The sequence below is a fragment of the Triticum aestivum genome, chromosome 6B (assembly GCF_018294505.1).
Source record: "Triticum aestivum cultivar Chinese Spring chromosome 6B, IWGSC CS RefSeq v2.1, whole genome shotgun sequence".
In the NCBI taxonomy this organism is placed as follows: Eukaryota; Viridiplantae; Streptophyta; class Magnoliopsida; order Poales; family Poaceae; genus Triticum; species Triticum aestivum.
In genome coordinates, this window is record NC_057810.1 from 687,328,446 (window position 1) to 687,336,748 (window position 8,303).

At 52.5% G+C, this 8,303-nt stretch overlaps 1 pseudogene; it reads left to right on the forward strand.

Moving 5' to 3' along the window:
* Positions 1-7,469: 7,469 nt before the first annotated feature.
* LOC123140398 (uncharacterized) lies at positions 7,470-7,608 on the forward strand (annotated as a pseudogene).
* Positions 7,609-8,303: the final 695 nt, after the last annotated feature.

Here is an 8,303-nt window from a genome sequence, read left to right on the forward strand (position 1 = left end):
TATTGTCCTGCATTTAAAAATAATAAATGGCATATAGTACAAAATGATAAAAAGGAAGGAAAACTAAATGGTTATAGTGCAATGCTCTAGATTAGAGTAATATTCCTTTCCTCAAAACATGATAACATCAACTCAGTAAATTCTTGACCTACCTCCAGTGATATGTTCTTTTTTTCCAGGTTCGCTCATACCCACTGGGAGTTGCACGATTCAGGGTGACGTCACACTTCACCATTATTAGAAGCCCGGTTTCTCCATCGTGAGCATGTTGCTATAGGTTCCATTCACGGGGTTTCTGGCCTCAGTTTTAATCAACCCTACCCCTGTATGTCTGTCAGTTAGTAGTTTTGAACTCACCATGAATTACTTTTTCATGGCATAACTTACATGAGCATGAGTACGAGTACCAAAATTATTCTCTTTGTGTCTTACATGAGCCTGGATATATGCACCTCAAATTATTTTTCTCGAAACATCATTCATATGACTAAAGGTTGTACTCCCTCCGTCCGGAAATACTTGTCATCAAAATGAATAAAAGGGGATGTATCTAGTTGTATTTTAGTTCTAGATACATCCTTTTTTGTCCATTTTGATGACAAGTATTTTCGGACGGAGGGAGTATGTACATAGAAATAACTGAATATCAAGAAACTGTAATGTGTGTTTTCTGAGAGAAAAATTATACACCCGCAAAAAAAGAGTGAGAAAAATTATATATAATGTGCGTTGGATATCTCTATTTGTGAGGAAGATACAAAGAGTAATCAGTAGGTAGACATGGAAGAGCTTCGCTGCTTATGTTTTTCATGATACATGGCCAATCGATTTGTTGTTGAATGGTTGACTTCCGCTGTCTTAAGAGTTCTTGAACCTTTTGCCTGCCTGGTATGGTGCTCATGTTCCTGTAAATTCTGATTTCGTGACATGGCAGTGTGCAGTTTTCGCAGCCTACATTCTTCTTTATTTATATTCATTTAATACTTCTTGCATGCTTCCTTGCAAGTTTATTGGTCTATTTTCCTTCGCTCCAAATCTTCTTGCTAGGTTTCGATGCTTTTAGGAATAACTTGAAAGGTATTCCTTATTATGTCTTTTTAAGGACTTCACCATGTTCTGTTCATTCTGGAATTTATTGGTCATCTGTACCTTAAATCACCCCAAGACATGCTTACAGCCAACTTGTTTGATTTAGTGATAGTTAGACATAAGCGGGGTGATTACGACCACATAACAAATTAATTGTATTTTCCATAGGGTTTAGTGTATGGTTCGTGAATTTCTTTGTTTTGCTGGATGGTTTGATTGTCATGACCGTTTAAGATTATTCCACTGTCTGCTTCTTTTCTTCTCGATAAAGTCCAACTCAGCGGGCCTTGACCTCTCTTACTTTGATGATACCTGCCATTTGTATCTTGCTAGGGCATCTCACTTTCTTGCTGCATGTTGATTTCTAAGGTAATTGTCTTACCCATTGCCACAGTTTCATCCATAGGCATACACGAAACACACCTTTATGCTCCCCAAGAAAATATCATTCTTCTGGTATCTTCTATTTTAGACCATCTATTTTCGGGTTGATGTGATTATCAAAGGCAAATGGAGTTCATAAATATATGTGTGTTTTCTGTATCTTCTAAGATTCTAAGCTCCCTAGGAATGATGACTTCAGTGCCTATCTATAAGTGAGTCTATCTATTACCTACTCCCTCCGTCTCATAATATAAGACGTTTCTGCAAGCTATATTAGGTTGCAAAAACGTCTTACATTATGGGACGGAGTAGTATAAGGGAGTGAATCATTCATGTGTGTAGTGGTTGGGTCAACTCCATGCAATTATGTAAATCGTGGCACACGCATATATATTTTGCATTAGGAGTAAGAACATCACAACCAGACTCCGCGTCCCGCCATCGCTGGGCGTACGCCGCTACGATCTGCTGCTGCATGTGGACCGTGTGGAGGACTGGACCCCGCTCTCGCCGCGCTCTTCGCACTCGGGCCAGAGCGGGATCCCCTCCTCCGACGACGACGACAACCGCCCCCACCCGCGCGTCATCGAGCCGGGCTCCTGGACGGGAGGTGTCGAAGATGGCCAGGTGCTGGCTCGTCGCCCCGAGGCTTGGCTGGCCACTGCCGCTTGCCGAGCGGCCCCTCGGGCGAACCGGCACGACCACGATGAGGATGGCTCCGGCGACCAGCGACGTTCATGGCGTGACGCGTTCCTGGGCACCTCTTGCCATGCCAAGGGCAAGTCCACTGATGTCGTCGAGGCAACGCCACGGCGGCGCAGCAGGACTCCGGCAGGCAGGAGGCACGACGACCAGGTGCGTGGGCGCGCCAAGAGCAAGATGGCGACCGAGGCTCCGCCTCTTCGGGCCACCCCACCGCTTCCTCTCCGCCAGACAACGGTGGCCCCGCGCTCGGAAGCCCATGAGATGGGCCCCGTGGCCGCCTTCTTCTCCTTCCCTGGTGGTCACGCGCTCTTCCCCCCGCCGCGCACGGACGTCATGCAGTTAGAGATCGAGAATGCCATGCTCGACGCCCTCAACTCCCCGCTGGCCTTTGAAGATGGTAGACGCTCGCCCCCGCATGCCCGCACGCGCTCTGGTGTGATGGAAGAATTCCACGAAGACGACGACATCCTCCCGTTCATCGCCGACCTCTCTGCCCCGCTGTCTAGCCCCTGCATCTGCTCGCCGGCGGCGGCCGTGGTGGGATTCCATGTCGACGCGATCACCCACAAGGTCGACAGTCTGCAGATTGGAGTGACGCACGACAATGGTTCTCCCAAGGCAACAGACGGTAACAACAGTGATGGTGCACTAGAGCTCTTCGCCCCGGTGCCCCAGGCCATGCTGCCCAGCCCCCCGGCGCGGCCGCACCCTTCGGCCCCTCCCAAGGTGCGGGCCACCTCGGCACCTTCGCGACGCAGCGCTCGGCAGGCAGCGGCGGGCTGTGCTGTTCCAGTTGCGCAGCGAGCGGCGATGCGCCTCATCCAGGAGCTCGGCGGGCTCGGACCCAAGGACAAGATGACGCCCAAAGCTGCTACTGATCTTCTCAAGCGTTTCCAGGAGCCTCTCTCCAACAGTGACATCGCCGCCATTGCCAAGCTCACTGGCTTGGACTGTGAGGCCCTAAAGATCGCTGCCGGAATGGCCGGAGCGAGTGGCGAGGGTGCATTAGTGTTGTGATCATGTTAGATCTCCTTAGTAGTCTTCGTCGACGGCTGGTCTTAAACCAGCTTGAGTTAGGTTTCTTCCCAATGTGTCGTGTCTTCTGTAAGGTAGAGGTAGCTTGGCGGCGCCGGAGTTTGGGGTCTATTGGTGGCCGGCGCGGTCCCCAGCAGGATTGTAAGGCTTGTGTGTTCGTGTTTATTTTCAGTAGCTATGTCAGTCGGCGAAGCGAAAACCCCTGTCTCCATGGTTGATACAAACTTTAGAATCATGTACTGGAACGTGCGGGGACTAAACTCCCCTGCAAAGCGCTCGGCCGTCTGCGAGGTAGCATTCGCAACAGGATTTCAATCCTTAATTTGCAGGAAACTAAGATCGAATCATGGTCCACCCAGTTAGCAGTAGAAGTCGGGGGTCCTTCACTTGTTGTTTTGCCAGCAACAGGTACTCGAGGCGGGGCAGCAATTTTTTGGGATAAGCAAGTAGTCGACATAGTTTCACACATGATCGCTAGCTTCTCCATCACAGTTAGGGTTCAAATTGTCGGAAGCAGCGAGTTCTTCTGGATGAGAACAGTCTACGGGCCGGTAGAGGATGAGCAGAAAGAGAATTTCCTTTCTGAACTTGCAAGCGCGGCCCCTCCCACGTCTGACTCGTGGATTATTAATGGTGATTTCAACATGATCTATCAAGCCAGTGACAAAAGCAACAGCCTGATCAATAGAAGGATGATGGGGCGTTTTCGCCGTGCGATCGACTACGTAGGGGTCAGAGAAATAAAGTGCAGAAACGGGCGTTTCACCTGGAGTAATGAACGAGAAGCACCTACTCTCTGCAGCATCGACAAAGTTTTTTGCAATTTAGCATGGGAAAACTTGTTTCCCGACGTGCTACTTACTGCGGCCTCTACATCCTTCTTCGATCACTGCCCCCTCCTACTAGCCAATGGTGCGCCGCTAGTTAGGAAAGCTAGGTTTAGGTTCGAAAATTTTTGGCCAAAATTTCCGCACTTCCATGAGACAGTGAAGCACGCATGGGATCGGCCTATGAATCATGACTGCCCATTCATTCGCATCGATAGAAAGCTGCAGAGGGTTGGGGCAGACCTGAAAATCTGGAGTAGATCGCTCTTCGGAGGTGCCAAGATGCAGTTTCACATTGCAAATACAGTGATTTTGCAATTGGACTTGGCGCAGGAGGCCAGACACCTGACGGAGCAGGAGCGCTTGTTGCGTAAGCAGCTTAAACTTAAGGTGATTGGGCTGCCAGCCATCGAGAGGGCCAGAAAGCGGCAAGCTTCCAGGATCATGTGTCTCAAAGCTGGCGATGCAAACTCAAAAATTTTCCATGCAAAAATCAGAGCAAGGAGGAGGAAGAACTACATTCACTCGATCAGGGTGGGCAACACCAACATCACTGAACATAAGGAGAAGGCCTCAGCCGCGTGCGATCACTTTACTGAAGTTATGGGAAGGAGCCGGCAGCGCACCTGCACCATAAACTGGGACGAACTGCACCTATAGGTAGTCGACATGTCAGGGCTATATTTACCATTCTCCGAGCATGAGGTGTGGACAGCAATACAAGCCTCGCCTACTGAAAAAGCACCTAGCCCGGACGGCTTCACCGGGCTTTTCTTTAGGACCTGTTGGGACATCATCAAGCATGACATTATGGCAGTCTTCCACAAATTCTATAACCTAGCAGGAGCAAATTTTGATGATCTAAACTGCGCGTTCATAGCTTTACTGCCAAAGAAGGACGGAGCAACAGAAATGGGTCACTTCAGGCCGATCAGCCTCATCCACTCCATCGCGAAACTGATAGCTAAGGTTCTATCTATAAGGCTGGCCCCAAAGCTAAAGGATCTCATCTCCCCGGCGCAAACCGCTTTCCAAAAGGGAAAGTGCATCCATGATAGCTATCAGTATGTCCAGGGCTGTGTTAGAGCGCTTCACAGAGACAAAAAATCGGCCCTTCTATTCAAACTGGATATAGCCAAGGCCTTCGATTCAGTTTCCTGGGAGTACCTGTTGGAGTTGCTGTAGAGAATGGGATTTAGCTCTCGCTGGAGGGATTGGATCACCATGCTGCTTTCTTCGGCCTCCTCTTCCATCCTGATGAACGGCGAGCCGGGAGAGAAGTTCTGGCACCGCCAAGGCTTGCGTCAGGGAGACCCTTTCTCCCCGCTTCTCTTCATCATCGCCATTGACCCACTTCATCGCCTGCTAGCAGCGGCTACGGAGAAGGGGACGCTGGCACGGTTGTCGGGCCGGGGTACGAGTATGAGGATCTGTCTGTACGCAGATGACGCGGTAATCTTCGCAAACCCATCCAAGGCCGAGGTCGATACGCTGCTTCATCTGCTCACAAAATTTGGGGAAGCAACGGGGCTGCATCTCAATCAAAGGAAATCTTCAGTGGCAGCCATAAGATGCGATGGCATCAATTTGTCGGAAGTGCTACAGGGTTTTGGCGGCTCCCTGATGGGGTTCCCACTCACCTACCTTGGCCTACCGATCTCGACGGCCAGGTTGAGACTGAGCCAGTTCCAGTTCTTGACAGAAAGGATTAAAGCACGTCTGGCGGGTTGGAAAGGACGACTGCTCAATCTAGCTAGTAGGAGGGTTCTGGTATGCAGCGTCCTCTCTGCCTGCCAACTTTCGCCATGACCATGCAAAAAGTGCCAAAGAAGATCATCTGAGAGATCGACAAGGCTCGAAGGCGATTCCTTTGGAGCCAGGAGGACGAGCTCACCGGGGGTAAATGCAAGGTGGCCTGGTTGAAGGTCTGCTCCCCAGTGAGCCAAGGAGGGTTGGGCATACTGGATTTAAACAAATTCAGCACTGCCCTTCGTCTCAGATGGCAGTGGTTAGCATGAGAGCAACCAGCAAGGCCGTGGGTGCAACTTCAACCCCCGGCGACGGAGAAAGAACGAAGGACCATCAGTTTGGCAACAAAAATTGAGATCGGAAATGGCCGCAAAGCAAGCTTCTGGAACGACAGTTGGTTAGGCGACTCCCCGCTCGCAATCACATACCCATCAGTCTATGTTAGACTTATATCTATACGTGGACCCTTTATACACATATGTAATTGTATTGTACCCTTTGGTACTCCTATATAATGAGATAACCACACCCCGTTTAGGGTGTCGAGCAGTTTCCCAAACTCTATGTTTTACATGGTATGAGTTTAGGGTTTCGTTGTCTTCCGCTGCCCCTCACGCTGCCGCCGCCTCGGCCCCTGCCACCGCCGACTCCTCGGCCGCTGCCATCGCTGACGCCGTGTCGGCCCAAGCGCTCGCCTCCTCGTCGCCCTTCATGGCCTCCCGCCCCCTGGCTACGGCCTGGCGGCAGCCGCCCGCGGCCTTCCCGATCGGGTTGAGCGGGACGCGCGACCTGCCCCCGCCTATCCCATCTAGCGGGTCCTCCTCGACCGTCGCCGCTGGGCCGGCGTTCCGCGGCCCTGCACCTACGTATGGCGCCCCTGCCTCACCCCTCGGCGCCGCGCCTCCGTCGTCGCTCTATGGATCCCCTTGGTTCAGCGCCCCTGCCTCAACCTTCGGCGCCGCGCCTTCGTCATCGTCCGCCTGGCCGCTGCCCTACGGCGCGTCGCCGGTGCCTGGCTACGCTGGGGCGTCACTTCCCCAGCCCTACGGGGTGCAGCCGCCAGCGCTGCCTCACGGGGCTGCGCCCTCTGTGCCCCTCGAAGCTCCGGCGGGCTCGGGCATTGGCTCCGCCCCTGCAGGCGCCTACTCCGCATCACCATACGCTGATGCACAACTGGCGCTCGCCTCCAACCCGGAGACGGACCCGATGATGGGCTGCTACGCGCCACCGGCATAGCCTCATGCGGATCACATGACCGCACCAACGCCGTTTTACTTCTCACACCTCCTTCTGGTGAAGCTTACGCCGGATAATTATTTGTCTTGGCGGGCTCAGGTGCTACCTCTCCTTCGAAGCCGCTACCTGGAGGGGTATGTCGATGGCTCCATCCCGTGCCCGCCGCCGTATCATTCGGCGTACCATGTGTGGGTGGCTCAGGATCAGGCGATTCTCTCCGCTATCCAGTCATCGCTTACTCCGAGCGTGTCGTCGTTGGTCATCTTCGCCGCGACGACCCAAGATGCTTGGTCGGCACTTCACAGCAGCTTCGCCTCGAAGTCTACGGCGCGTGCTCGTGCCATACGCACCGAGTTGGGGGAGACTAAACTTGATGGTCTCTCTATCACCGAGTACTTTAACAAGATGTCGGGTCTTGCGGACACATTGGCCTCGATTGGTCAGCCTCTTGGAGATGAGGAATTCAGCACCCACGTGCTGAATGGTCTTGATGATGATTATGACAATCTCGTCGAGAATATTCATGGTCGTGAGGCGCCACTTCCGCCACGAGAGCTATATGCACATCTTCTTGGTCGTGAGCAGCGCATCAAAGCGCGTCGTGCCTCCCCGAGCTTCATATCTGCCAACGCCGCGACCCGCGGTAAGCCGCAGAAGCCGTCACCATCGCCTGGCGGGAAACCGGCGGCCTCGTCCTCGCAGGCCCGCGCTGCCCCGCCCTCCATCACCGGCGGCACTTGTCCGGTGGCCTGCTGCCCTTGCTGTGGTGCTCAGCAGGCTTGCCAGCTGTGTGGCCTTGAGCGTCACATCGCCTCCCGGTGCCATCGACGCTATGAGCAAGATTTCCTCGGCCTGGGTAATAATGGCAAGGGGAATGAAAAACATGTTGCTGCGGTGACGAGTCATGATCATGGGCGCACCCCGTCCTACTCCATCGATCCTACGTGGTATATGGACACGAGGGCCACGAACCACCTCACCAACGAGATGGCCAAGCTTTCCACCGAGGAACCATATCACGGTCATGATCAGGTGCACACAGCCAATGGAGCAGGTATGCACATCTCCCATATAGGTCAGGCCTCACTCCTCACACATAACTTTCGCAAACTGCATCTTTCTAATGTCCTTCGTGTTCCCACTGCTACACGTAGTTTGTTGTCTATTCCTCAACTTACTCGTGATAGTAATGTCCTTGCTGAGTTTCACCCTTTTCGTTCCTTTATCAAGGATCGGGACACGAGGGCCGTTCTGCTTAGTGGTCGTCTTCGCCATGGT